We start from the raw sequence: 12,910 nt of genomic DNA on the forward strand, positions 1-12,910 counted from the left end.
GTCGGTGGGGCCACGGTTCACAATGGAACAAAAACAAGCGGCCAGAGTCAAACTATGAGCGACGCGGCTGCGGCTCACGCGATTAACCCCGTCGTGACCGCACACCCCGCCAGTCCCTGCCGCCCAGCCCCTCCGGCGTGGTGTGCCAGATCTTTTCGGGCCTCCCTTCCCCAACTTCGGTCCTAGAGCCACCTCTGCCCTCGTCCCGCTCCTGAGCCGAGGGGCATGGAACAGGATTTCTGGCGGTAGCACGACCCTGAAGGGGCCAGCCGGAAGAAACGGTACTGCGCGAACAATCTTTACCGCATTGTCTTCCCCTCCCCCACCCTAGCTCTCCGGGTTCCCAGCGGCTCGCGCCCAAGCCCGGCCCCCTCGGCGGCTCGCGCTGCTCTCCCAGCCTTGACGGTCCGGGGTGGAGGCGGGAGAAGAGGGGGCAGCTGAGCGGGAGGGGGCTGGGCAGGAGCAGGGGGAGGCCCGAAAGGAGGGGCCTGAGAGGGGCGGGGTCTGACGGGGGCGGAGAACTTCGGGTCTTGGGCGGCTCTGGGGCTAGTGGGAGTCTGCGCCGCCGCCGCCACCGCTGCTGCCGCCGCCGTCGCCGCTACCGCCGCCGCCACTGGCCGAGCGGTTTTTTTTTTTTTTTGGTTTGCCGGATCCGCCATATTGACGAGGACGGGCATCCGCGGCTGCGGACGCTAGTCTCCGCCGCCGCCGGAGCCGCAACCTCTCCGCACCCGGCCCCGTCAGGGCCTCTGCCGCGCCGAGCCCCTCCCCGCCTTGCACAGCTCCCGGGCCTCGCGGGAGCCCTCCGCCGCCGCCTCTCTCTCGCGGGAGGCGGCCGCCTTAGCGCCCGGTGCTTGGGTCGGCGCCGGGAGCTAGGAGAGAGCTGTTGCAAAGCAACCAGGCCCGGAACGGGGACAGAGGCGGCGACTAGGGGAAGGTGAAGCCGTCGCTGCAGGAGGAGGAGCAGGAGGAGGTGACGCAGGAGAAACGCACCGCCCGGAGCCCGTCTGAGCTCAGCGAGAGCCCCAGCCTGAGGGGAGAAGGGGGAAGAGGGCCGTAGCCGGCCAAGGAGGAGGAGGAGGCGGGCGCGGCGAGAAGCGAGTTCCGGCGCCGGGTGTGCAGCCTTTTGGTTGAGACGCCCTCAGCCCCGAGCCCGGCCGCCGCAGCCTTTCAATACACTTTGTTGCCGGTCACCCACGGGCCTGGGATGCACCCAGGGTAGGTCTTGTCCCGAGACCGAGCCCCAGCGTCGCCTGCTGCCTCCCGCCTCCACGTGCCCTGGTTCTGAGAAGACGTCTGTGTCGTGCGGTGAGTGGCCAGCTGCACCGGGGCGACGCGCCTTCCCGGGGCCAACAGCTGGATGTGGGTGAGGGGAGGAGGGCGAGGGGGGTGTGCGTGTGTGTGAGCTTCTTCCCTCGGCGGCTGCCGGCCGGGCCGGGGCTTCCCCGTTCCCCCTCCTCCGGCCCGGGCTGGGCGGGCGCGCGGGGCCGTGTTGTGTGTGGAGCCGGTGTCCCGAGAGCGTGTCTTGTGTGTTTTGGACTGTAAGGGAAAATGGCTGACGGCTCCGTCCCTCCCCCTCCTCCCCCTTCCCGTCCTGTCTGGGGCCGAGTAGGAGGATGGAGTCTCCGGGCGTGGCGGGCAGCCCCCCCGCCGTCCGCACCCGGGGCCCGGGTCGGTTTGGGGGCTGGCCGCCCCCGGCCCGGCGGCCGCTTTCCTGCCCGGTCTGGTTCCACTTGACACCAAACGCCATTACTGAGGTGGAGTGATTTGGAGTCGGGGAGCTAGGCCTCGGCTACGCCTGGCTATCAGGCCTGACGACTTGTCCGCCTCCCCCCACCCTCCCGCGATAACCCGCAGTTTCTCCCCGGCCCTGGGCTCCTGGAGTCGGAGCTGGGTTATCGGCCTCCTACACTTCCTTAACCCCGCTTAATTTGCAGAGGGCCAAAGCCGTGAAAGGGGTTTTTGAGTGCAGAAATCGCTTCCAAGCTAGCTTGGACCTATTATCTTTCTATTTTTAACTGTTTCTGCAAATATTAGCATGTGCGAGTTTATTAGTGATCAGATCTTCAGATTCTTGTGACGTGAGGCTTAGGGTTGGATAAATGGCTGATTTTTCATTCATTGTGAAATAAGTTACAGAGTTATATAGAGCAGGTGTATAGATGGCTTCTTCAATTATTTGTGTGGATTTCTGTAGCGACTAGAACTTACACGAGAATTTGCAAAATTTCTAGTAGAACCTGCTTAAATTAAGCATGTTATTTTTTGGAAGTTCCATAGTTATAACGTTAATTGAATTTACACGGTGTAGTTTACAGGTGTATATAATTGTTTCAGATTGTCTTTTAGTTTAAGCAAGTTGTAGGTATAGATTATTCATACTTTATTTTTCGGCGAGAGAAGTGTGTGTGCCGCTCTTTTACCTGGAAACCCATGAGTCCCTGAATCTACCTAACGTATGTATACTTTCACTTTTGAGGGGAATAATTTGGGGTGCATTGATTAGGAAACTTTCCAGCAGGTACTTAACCCTCTCGGAGCTAATTACCCTTAGGTAACTCCTTCACCATGACTAGCTTGGCTGGTTAGTACACTTGAACTTAAAAATAGAGACTACAAACTCTCCTTTAGATCTCGCTGGTCTTCTAATTCGCTGGGCTGCCATTTTGGTTTCAGCAAATGCCTTCAAATTCTTGAAGAATTATGTATTAAATATAAAAAATGTCAACATTCTTTTTCTCAATTTTTAAACTAATGTGCTGTGTCATACATCTAACTTTAACCCTTTAAACTTTATCGTTCCAGCGTTTGGGTGGAGTGAAAGCTTGAAGTATTTGGAATTGGTGTTCCACAGGTGAACTCAAAATGTCTTTGGTATTTTACTGTTTTGTTTTCTCTAATTTAAAAATAGGACATTTGGACTATATTAATTATCTCTACCCCTTTTCTTGTATTTTTTTTTTTTTTGCATGAACGTGTAACTTGTAATTCTGGTTATCAACGTTCTCATGTTTCTTTTGTTTGCTGACCTTGGTAGTTTCTGAGAATTTCTGGAGGGAGTAATAGCACCAGCAACAGTACATGTGTGAATCTGAAGTTACTTCAGGAAGGAACTTTGAAGGGCATATTTTACCTTTCACCAGGTTATTGGGGTCTCTAGTTTGGTGTTCCATAGTCCATAGTTCGCATGGTGTTTTTTTTTTGTTTTTTTTTTTTGTTTTTTTTTGTCTGTCGCCCTGGCTGGAGTGCAGTGGCACGATCTCGGCTCACTGCAACGTCCACCTCCCGGGTTCAAGGGATTCTCCTGCCTCAGCTTCCCGAGTAGCTGGGACTACACGCGCGTGCCATCACGCCCGGCTAATTTTTTGTATTTTCAGTAGAGACGGGGTTTCACCGTGTTAGCCAGGATGGCCTCGATCTCCTGACCTCGTGATCCGCCCGCCTCAGCCTCCCAGTTCTCATGTTTTATCTATGGAATGCTCAAGTAGGATTTATTTTAGATCTTTTTTCTTTCAGAGTCTTGTTTTTAATGTCTTAAGATATGAGATTTCTTTGCTATCTTCTCAGATTTTTCTTTGACATGGTGGTAATATAATGCAGCTTATGGTTTTGAAATGGTTGTTTGTCGTGAATTTGCCAATCATCCAGTTCTTGATTAGTTGGTCACACAACAAGCGTCTTTGAGCTTATTTTTATTTAATAAGATCAATTTCTAACGTTTTAGTTTCAAAATTTTAGTATTAAAACCAATCTTTGTTTAAAACAGATTTAAGAATTCGTTATTTGAAATATCTAGCAGTGTGTGTTAATGGGTTAGTGTTTTTGTAAGTCTTTTGGGCAGTGAAGGTGAGGGGGCTCTTATCCTGAGATTGAGTTAGTTGGTTTTTATTCTGAAAGAACGTATTACTTTTTATGGTAGCCTACATTATGTTTCCCCTCTTGTAGGTATGTTTTCTGAGTCTCGAATCGTTTTTCTCTTTTTTCAAAAAGGGAAGAAAACGTATTTTAGTTTTCATTTGGTTCTTTTTGGAGCTGTATTTTTGAAAGCCATCCTATTTATTGCTAAGTTCTTGTATTATTTTAACATAGAGTCTAACGTTAGTATTTGGGAAAGAGTTAATACGTTGGACCTCAACCCTGACTGGACATGAGAATCACTGGGCCTGGTTAAAAAACAAGAACAACAATTAAAAAAACTGATCCCTGGGTTCCACCCCCAGAGACTGATTAATTGGTCTGATATGGGGCCTGGGCAAAGGTATATTTTAAAAGCATTGTGGATGATTCTTACATGCATTTGGGAGTTGAAAACCACTGGGCTATTGTTTTTATCATCTTGTTAGAACTTTCAAGTGGATAAATAAGAAAATGGATTTTTTTCTCAATTGTTTTCAGTTATTAGCATGATTATCATTTGAGCGTTAATTATGTGTCAGCACTGTTAAGCATTTTCCATTTATTGCCTTACGGAGATGGGTCTGAGGTCTGTCAGGTTCAACCAGTGGTGCTTCAACTACTGTGCTATGTTAGTGAAATGACACTGATTGCTATTTTTAAAAAAGCATTTAGAGCTTTTGGTTTGTTTCTTGTACCAGAGTAGGTTTAGATATAGTTTAGTTTTTAAGACTATCAAGATAGTCTCCAATTTGATAAATATCTTGATTGCCCAAGGGATATGTTAAAAGCTATATGGCAAATAGGTTTCTCCCTTTCCATATATCTTCCAGCATGCTCAGGGTGATAGTTTAGTTGGTGAGTTTATGAGAAAATATTAGACAACATTCCTAAAAGGTGTAGAAACTATGCGTTTGTCTCCTAGTAATTTACTTAAATGATCTCATAAATGACCATTTAGTATCACATGAAATTCTGTTATCTCAGTTTGAGAATTTAGAGTTTTATTTGTCTTAGTCAAAATCGGTTTGATTTTAATTAAGCGTTTTGAATTTTGTGTTGTTTTGGGATTGATGTATAATTGTTTTATGGAACAAATGAAATAACAGTACCAGACATTTATTTGGAGTTTCTGTCTCTTAATCCACTTGGTCCATTGGACCAAATTCTGCATGGTGGGGGGATGGCAGCGGGGAAGCCTATAGGAGTTCAGGATCTATGAGGTTTTTTTTTTTTTTTTTTTGGAGACAGATTCTCGCTCTGTCACCGAGGCTCGAGTGGTCACGGTTCACTGCAGCCTCGACCTCTCCTGGGCTCAGGTGATCCTCTCACCTTAGCCTCCTGAGTAGCCGGGACTACAGGCGCTTGCCACTGTGCCTGGCTATTTGTATTTTTTTTTTTTTTTTTGTCTTTTATAGAGATGGGATTTTGCCATATTGCCCAAGCTGGTCTTGAACTCCTGGGCTCAAGCGATCTGCCCACCTGGGCCTCCCAAAGTGTTAGGATTCCGGGCATGAGCCACTGGGCCTGGCCCTATGAGCATTCTTAGTGTGACACAAGATTCCTCAAAGATCTTTTTGTTAAATTATATCATAGAAAATGGGACTCCAGGGATCATGAAAAAAGTTGATGTAATTGTTATAAGGAAAAAAGACTTAAAACTTCTAACACTTACCTATATTGGGCATTGAATTTATCATTTAGTTATTGTGGATTATAAAGTGATGACCATTGTAATATACTTTTAAGGAATAACTTGTGAAAAAGTATATTGTTAGGATGAGATCGCTTACCTAAAATTTATTCTTCAAACATACCCATGCTAAATCTTGATGGCTTCAACATGTGTAAACACACATACCTTATGTTTGGCAGCAAATGGATTTTCAGTTTTATTCTCAGTCACTGCCTAACAAGGATTTTCTACCACCTCTGTGTACCAATCATCTGTGGAGCTTTTTCAAAATATATATTTGCTCTACAGGTGAGTCTGATGTGTAACCAGGGTTTTTTTGCCATCCCTTTTAGGGAAAGGGGAGATCTGAGACCCTTTGCATGTGTTCCACCGTTAGGCAGTAGTACTCTTGCTTGAGTTTCGTTTTGTTAGTCACACAGTCAAAAATTATGGACTGAAACACAGACATGCAGTGAAAAGCTCAAACACTAGAAGAGAGGGATTCCACACTCAAACGTAATATATACAGTATATTTGCACATACATATCAAATTTATTGTCACTTAGCACCTTCTCAGTGTTACAGTTCCAGCTTTACTATAAACATTAATATCTGTTAAGACATTTGTTTCCTTTTTAATCCATTCCACAAATACTTATGGGGCATCTGCTATGTGCTAGGCGCTGTTCTAGATATTACTGTAGTCTAGAAGCTAACATGTGAAGTGAGGTGGGCTGGACTAGCTGATCTCTAAAGTCTTTAGTGCTAATTTTCTGGCATTCTTTTATGTACCTCATAGGAGAGATTGGATTAAGTTGTTATTAAAAAAAAAAAAAAACTTTGTTATGGTATATGCCAATTGAATTTTTTTGTCACTTTAAATAGAATTTCATTCTGAACTCCAATTTTCTCCAGTGAGCCCAAATGTCAGGTATAGTAGAAATAGGTTCTTTTGAAATTCTTGGCATCCTGGCTTTAGGAATAGCTATACTTCTGATGCTGTTAATTTTTGACTGGAAATTACATACTCTGGTGTCACCCCTTACTCCTGCCATTCCTTTGCTGTATTGATGCTCTGTTACCTCTGCACAGCGTGTTTTTCTATTTAATTTACTTTGTTTAGGTGTTTTGATTAGTTTTGTCCTTCAAATTCTATCTTTAAGGTTAGTGGCTTTCATTCTAAGTCACTGATATATCCTTAGCACCTAGAAAGTGCCTGGCATACAGACATTTAGTAACTGTTGGATGAACGTAGTTTATCATATTCTTGCTATTTTGCTTATTTTTTCTAATTCTTTTTACTACTTGGAGTCATTTGTCTTACTAATCCCATTACAACGAGGAGTCCTGGAAGAGATCTCAGTTCTTTCTAGTCAGACCCTTCATTTTTCAGATGAGAAAAATAGCTCAAAGAGGTGAAAGGTGAAGTAACTTGACCAAGATAGCATGCCATAGACTACCTTCTTTATGAAGCTATTTCTATATCTGTCAAATCACATTAATTATTAAATTCTCTGTAGTCACTCATAAAATTAACATTAAATTGTCTCTCTGGTAATGGATAATAAGGTCAGGGATTCTGTCCTTTACCTTTGTGTATTACAGAGCACCTAGAATAATACTGTTTATAATAACCATTTGATTACCTGAATGGGAAAATCTGGGGCAGTATTTAACTTGCACTACCTCCAGCCTCTTGTACAGAATTGATGCATCTTCATTTTATGGCACCCTATAGTTTATTCTTATTAATCATGTGAGCTTTGAACATGTTCGACCCATGTTAGTCAACCATAATCAAAGGAATTGTTTTCCTTGGGATGAGTTTGAGCTGGTGATCTTGGATATTAGATCCCATCTTCTACAGAGGCTGTGAATTGGGTGGAAAGGAAAAAGGGAGTGGTGAAACTATGTCCATTTTATTCCTGCTGACTTTGGTGGCTATTGAGAGTTATAAATTGAGGCTGTTGGTTACATCTCTCATTTCTGGTCTTTTCTGTTAACTGGTTACTTAGAACTCCTAAGTAAGGCCGCTCATTATTAACTTGGACCCCAGAGAGCGTGGAAGTCACCGTATGGTATTGGACCCATTTCTGCCTAACAGTGTTTTCTCTGTGGTCGAGATGTAGTGTACAAAGTTTTGGTTGCTCTGCTTGGTAACATCGCTGGAGTTCAGAGCAGAGATCAGTAAACTTTTTCTGTAAAGGGCCTCATAGTAAATACTTTGGATTCGTGGGCTAAGAGGCAAAATTGAGGACATTGGGTAAATTTTTTATTGGTGAAATAAAAAATATAATTAAATACAGTTATGTATAACTTAGGTCTAATGAGAAAAACAATTTGGTGTGTGTGTGTGGAGGGGAGGTAATACAGTATTTTGCTTTATTGGGTAAAGTTGAGTGTTCCCTGTCATCAAATTGAGTACAAATGTTCTGTGTGAAATCCATTCTTAGCTTGCAAGCTGTACAAAAACAGGAGGCTGGAATTGGTCTGTTACCATATTTTGCCAGCCCCTAGTTAAGAGCAGCGATTTTTTTTTTTTTAAGAGGGGGTCTCGCTGTCACTCAGGCTGGAGTGTGGTGGCACAATCGTAGCTTATTGTAGCCTGGAATTCCTGGGTTCAAGCCATCCTCGCACTCCAGCCTACCGAGTAAGTAGGACTGCAGGCCTACACCACCTCACCTGGTTAATTTTTGGTAGAGAACGGGTTTTGCTGTGTTTCCCAGGCTGGTCTCAAACTCTTGGCCTCAGATGATCCTCCTGTTTTGACCTGCCAGTGTTGCTGGGATTATAGGCCTGAGCCACTGTGCTCGACCTTCTATTTGATACACTATATGTTAACAACTCTGAATCCTTTCCTTAAGTTGGGTTCAGACTTCTGTACATTAGCTGATGAAAGGGTTTCTTTCTATTGCAAGGTGGTATTGCCTGAGAATAGTTTGGTTTCAGCAGCTTTGCTGTATTTGTACAGCAGTATCTTGCGTTTATGTGCAAGTTCAGGTGTATTTTGCCCTTTTATAAGAATGAGTGGAAAACAAAAATAAATGGCGCGATCTTGGCTCACCGCAACCTCCGCCTCCTGGGTTCAAGTGATTCTCCTGCCTCAGCCTCCCTAGTAGCTGGGATTACAGTCATGCGCCACCACACACGGCTAATTTTGTGTTTTTAGTAGAGACGGGGTTTCTCCATCTTGGTCAGGCTGATCTTGAACTCCTGACCTCAGGTGATCTGCCTGCCTCGGCCTCCCAAAGTGCTGGGATTACAGGTGTGAGCCATCATGCCCAGCCTACCTGGAGGTCTTAACTATCCTTGAGACAGAGGGAACTGGTTAGGGATATGAATCTTAAACCTTACTGGATTAAGTTGTGCTTGTTGGTTCGGTTAGTTGGCTTTGTTCAAATAGTGAATGAAATAATTAGAATGAAATAGGAATTAAGTGTGGCAAATATATGATGAAGTTTATGAATGAATTTGAAAGGTGAGGGTATAATTAGAAATAAAATTTTCTGTACTCTGTGAGTGGGAAAATCCCCTAAAAACATGTGACTGTTTTTGAAATTTTTGACTTCTCTCACATTTTGGGGAATGTGAAAGGATACTGGCTATGTACAGCATATGTCCAGACTTTTGAAAATATAGAAAATCTCATTTACTCAATTAGTGTGTATATTATCTGTTTACTGTGTTCTTTGTAGATATAATTAATTATCCAGGATTCTTAAGAGTTGACTTGGAGTGTGCTGAGCTGAGGCAAGAGGGGTTGTGGGGCCAGACTGAGTGTTGGAGTAGGAACCTACTGTAGTGTCTACGGGTGTATTTCTTTTTTCTTTTTTTTTTTGAAATAGAGTTTCACTGTTGTTGCCCAGGCTAGAGTACAATGGCATGATCTCGACTCACTGCAACCTCCGCCTCCCGGGTTCAAGTGATTCTCCAGCCTCAACCTCGTGAGTAGCTGGGATTACAGGTGGGTGCCACTATACCGGCTAATTTTGTATTTTTAGTAGAGATGGGGTTTCACCATTTTGGCCAGGCCGGTCTCGAACTCCTGACCTCAGGTGATCCACCCATCTCGTCTTCCCAGAGTGCTGGGATTACAGGTGTGAGCCACCATGCCCGGCGTGTTTCTTGTCTGATGTCAGTGCATATCATTATCTGAGCCATGTCAGTGTCAGCTGAGGATTGCTTTGTTATCCTCGGTGCATTATGGGAAGGATTGAGTTAGTATGCCTTATCCATAATGTTTGGGATCAGAAGTGTGCCCGATTTTGTAATTTTTCCCCCAGATTTTGGAATATTTGGAATATTACTTGTGGGTGAGTGAAAATTCAAAATCTGAAATTTGAGGCCAGGTGCGGTGGCTCACCCCTGTAATCCCAGCACTGTGGGAGGCTGAGGTGGGCAGATCACTTGAGGTCAGGAGTTTGAGACCAGCCTGGCCAATATGGTGAGACCCCCCCCCGCCGTCTCTACTAAAAATATAAAAATGAGCTAGGTGTGGTGGTGTGCACCTGTAATCCCAGCTGCTCAGGAGGCTGAGGCTGGAGAATCCCTTGAACCCGGGAGGTGGAGGTTGCAGTGAACCCAGATCGCGGTACTGTGCTCCATCCAGCCTGGGTGACAGAGCAAGACTCCATCTCAAAAAACAAAAAAAAAGTTCAGATATTGGAGCGTTTTGGATTCCAGATTTTTCAGATAAGGGATGCTCAACCTGTGCCATTTTAGTCACCAGAGGGTATATGAAGATGATTCTCTACTTTCAAGGCTCTGAAGATGGTGAGCCAGACAATTATACAGTGCAATTACAGCTGTATTAAATGGAGGTGTGAAAAGTGTAGTAGGAGAGATGGAGAAATCATTGTTTGGCATTGGATGAGGTCCTCAAAGATGTACTTTAGATTTAGATTAGAGCAGGGACTTCCGGGCAGGGGGAGCAACTTGAGATGAAGCAGGGTTTTTTAACCTTGACACTATTGACAGTTTGGGCCAGATAATTCTTTTTTGTGAGGTGCTGTCCTACTCAGCCCTGGCTTCTACCCACAAGATGCCAATGGTATAGCCGCCCCCCCCCCATGTCTTCAGACCTTGCCAGTTGTGCCCTAGGGGCAACATTGAGAACCATTATTTGACATGGAGCAATGAAAGTGTGGAAGTATAATGTTTTCAGAGTAAGAACTAGTAGGAGAGTGTGGAAGGAACACTAGAGATACTGGGAGGGGAGGGGTTATGGGAGATGGGACTGAAAGGTAGTTTGCGTGAAGCTAAAATCACAAGGGGTGACCTTGAGTGCCATGTTAGTACATTTGCCTTTTACTGTTAAGGTAATGAGAGATGTACTTTCAAGTTTAAGTGAAAGGAGACATTAGATTTGTATTTGTTTTCAGAAGATAATTCTGGTGGCATTCGTGGCAGATATGTTGGAGAGTTGGGTCTCGGGGGATTGAGATGGTATTTTAACCGTCCTTGTGAAAGATAAGAAATAATGATTAGGGAATGGAATAAAGGAAGGAGATCAATGGGGTGCTCCCATGGTATGAGGGAGGTGCTGCTAATTTCAGTTTGGCTTTTCTGCCGCAGAATGGAGTACTGAGCTAAAAAGCAGAACACCTCTATTGTCTTCCCTTTCAACTTTTCCTGCCACCTCCCAATTCCCTTTCCTCACTGAAAGCTGCTGTCTGTTGAGATCTGTTGAAAGGTCATCGAGAGAAAGGAATCTGGGTTACAGAATGACTACTCTCCCAATGTGGTTCCTTAAACAGTGAATTATCAAAGCAAAAGTGTCATCGTCCCCCCACACCCTCCTCCCCCCCGTAAGGGCTTAGACTCTGGCATCCAGAGAGCATTAATTGTAGCCTCTCCTTGGTGTGTGTAGATGTTATGTTGCCTTAAAATACTTTGACATACAAACATAGGTGAATAATCTGATCGTTTAAATAATTGTAATGATTTCATTGCTTCCTATTTTGGAGGTTAGCTTTATTTTAAGTGAGAATGTAGTCAGTGGAAGGGTACTGGACTTGGATTCACAAGATCTGTGTTTTATTTTTTTATTTTATTGATTTTTTGAGACAGAGTCTCACTCTGCTGGCCAGGCTGGAGTGTAGTGGTGCGATCTCAGCTCACTGCAACGTGTGCTTCCCGGGTTCAAGCGATTCTCCTGCCTCTGCCTCTCAAGTAGCTGAGATTACAGGCACCACCACCCACGGCTAATTTTTTAATTTTTTGTAGAGACGGGATTTCACTGTGTTGGCCAGGCTGGTCTCAAACTCCTGACCTCAGGTGATCAGCTTGCCTTGGTTCCCCAAAGTGCTGGAATTACAGGCGTGAGCCTGGTCAAGAGCTGTGCTTTAGTTCCACTTACCCAACTCCCTGTGTTAAATCACTTAGCTAACCTCTTGGGTCTTCATGACTCTGTAAAACCAAGATGTTGGACAAGAGGTGAGTTTACTACTTTTTTAAGTTCTTAAATTTTATCTTTATTCCTAGAGATGTGGAAAAATCTGTAGTCTAGAGAAGAGAAATTGTCAAGTAAAGGAAAATAAAAAAGGTAAAAACACGTTAATGGGTTTAGGAGTTGGTTATATTCCTCCATTTACTTGTCAATCCGACAACTTGAATGTCTGCTCCCCCTTGTTTCTCCTTTGTGTGGTCTGAAGGGCTTTATTTTATTTAGAATCCTGTGGGTTAATTGTGCTTGGCCCACAGCTTGTACTGTGAATTTAGGGACCATAGACTTTGTAGCCAGGGGTATAATTTCTTTGTTGGCAGAGCAACTTAAAGTTTGGTTAAGTTTTCATCTGCAGTCTAGCTTGAGCTTTAATAACATAACTGTTGCTAAAAAGTGGTATAGCCTGCTAGGGGAAATAATATTTAGGGGAAAATTATTTTTTCTGAATTGAAGATGAAAATACACAGATAAATACAGTAACAGTGATTTTTACCTGGCACAGATGGTTTCAGAGAAAATGTTGATACCTCATTTCTTATTACTGTAAGAGAACTAGCAAAAGAAGCTTATTTTTATTGTGTTTCTTAGGTGAGTCGTTCTCAAACTTCTTGCTCTCAGGATGCTTTTATACTCTTAAATTATTGAAGACCCCAAAGAGCTTTTGTTTATGTGGGGTTACAGCCATTGATTATTTACTGTATTAGAAATGAAAACAGACATTTAATAAAGTTGTGTATGCTTTTAAAAGTAACAAAACCCCACTGCAGGTCAATGTAGATAATATTTTTATGAAAAATAACTTTTCCAGAACAAAAATTAGTGAGAAGAGAGGCATTAGTTTACATGTTTTACAAATCTCATATCTAGCTTAATAGAAGACAACTGGATTCTCTGC

General features: G+C 43.9%; 1 protein-coding gene across 8 annotated transcripts in view; it reads left to right on the top strand.

The window, feature by feature from the left end:
* Nucleotides 1-12,910, top strand: part of USP9X (ubiquitin specific peptidase 9 X-linked) — a 152,936-nt gene continuing 140,026 nt past the window's right edge. For 4 of the 8 annotated variants that reach the window (XM_015127219.3, XM_077988006.1, XM_077988005.1 and 1 more), the window contains exon 1: nt 1-281. The gene's annotated coding sequence lies outside the window, so the exon portion shown is untranslated. Of the gene's footprint in view, nt 282-641; nt 1,309-12,910 lie in introns of those variants that run through there. The other 4 variants (XM_015127218.3, XM_015127221.3, XM_015127220.3 and 1 more) reach the window with 1 other exon arrangement.

Source organism: Macaca mulatta, chromosome X (assembly GCF_049350105.2).
Source record: "Macaca mulatta isolate MMU2019108-1 chromosome X, T2T-MMU8v2.0, whole genome shotgun sequence".
Classification (NCBI taxonomy): Eukaryota; Metazoa; Chordata; class Mammalia; order Primates; family Cercopithecidae; genus Macaca; species Macaca mulatta.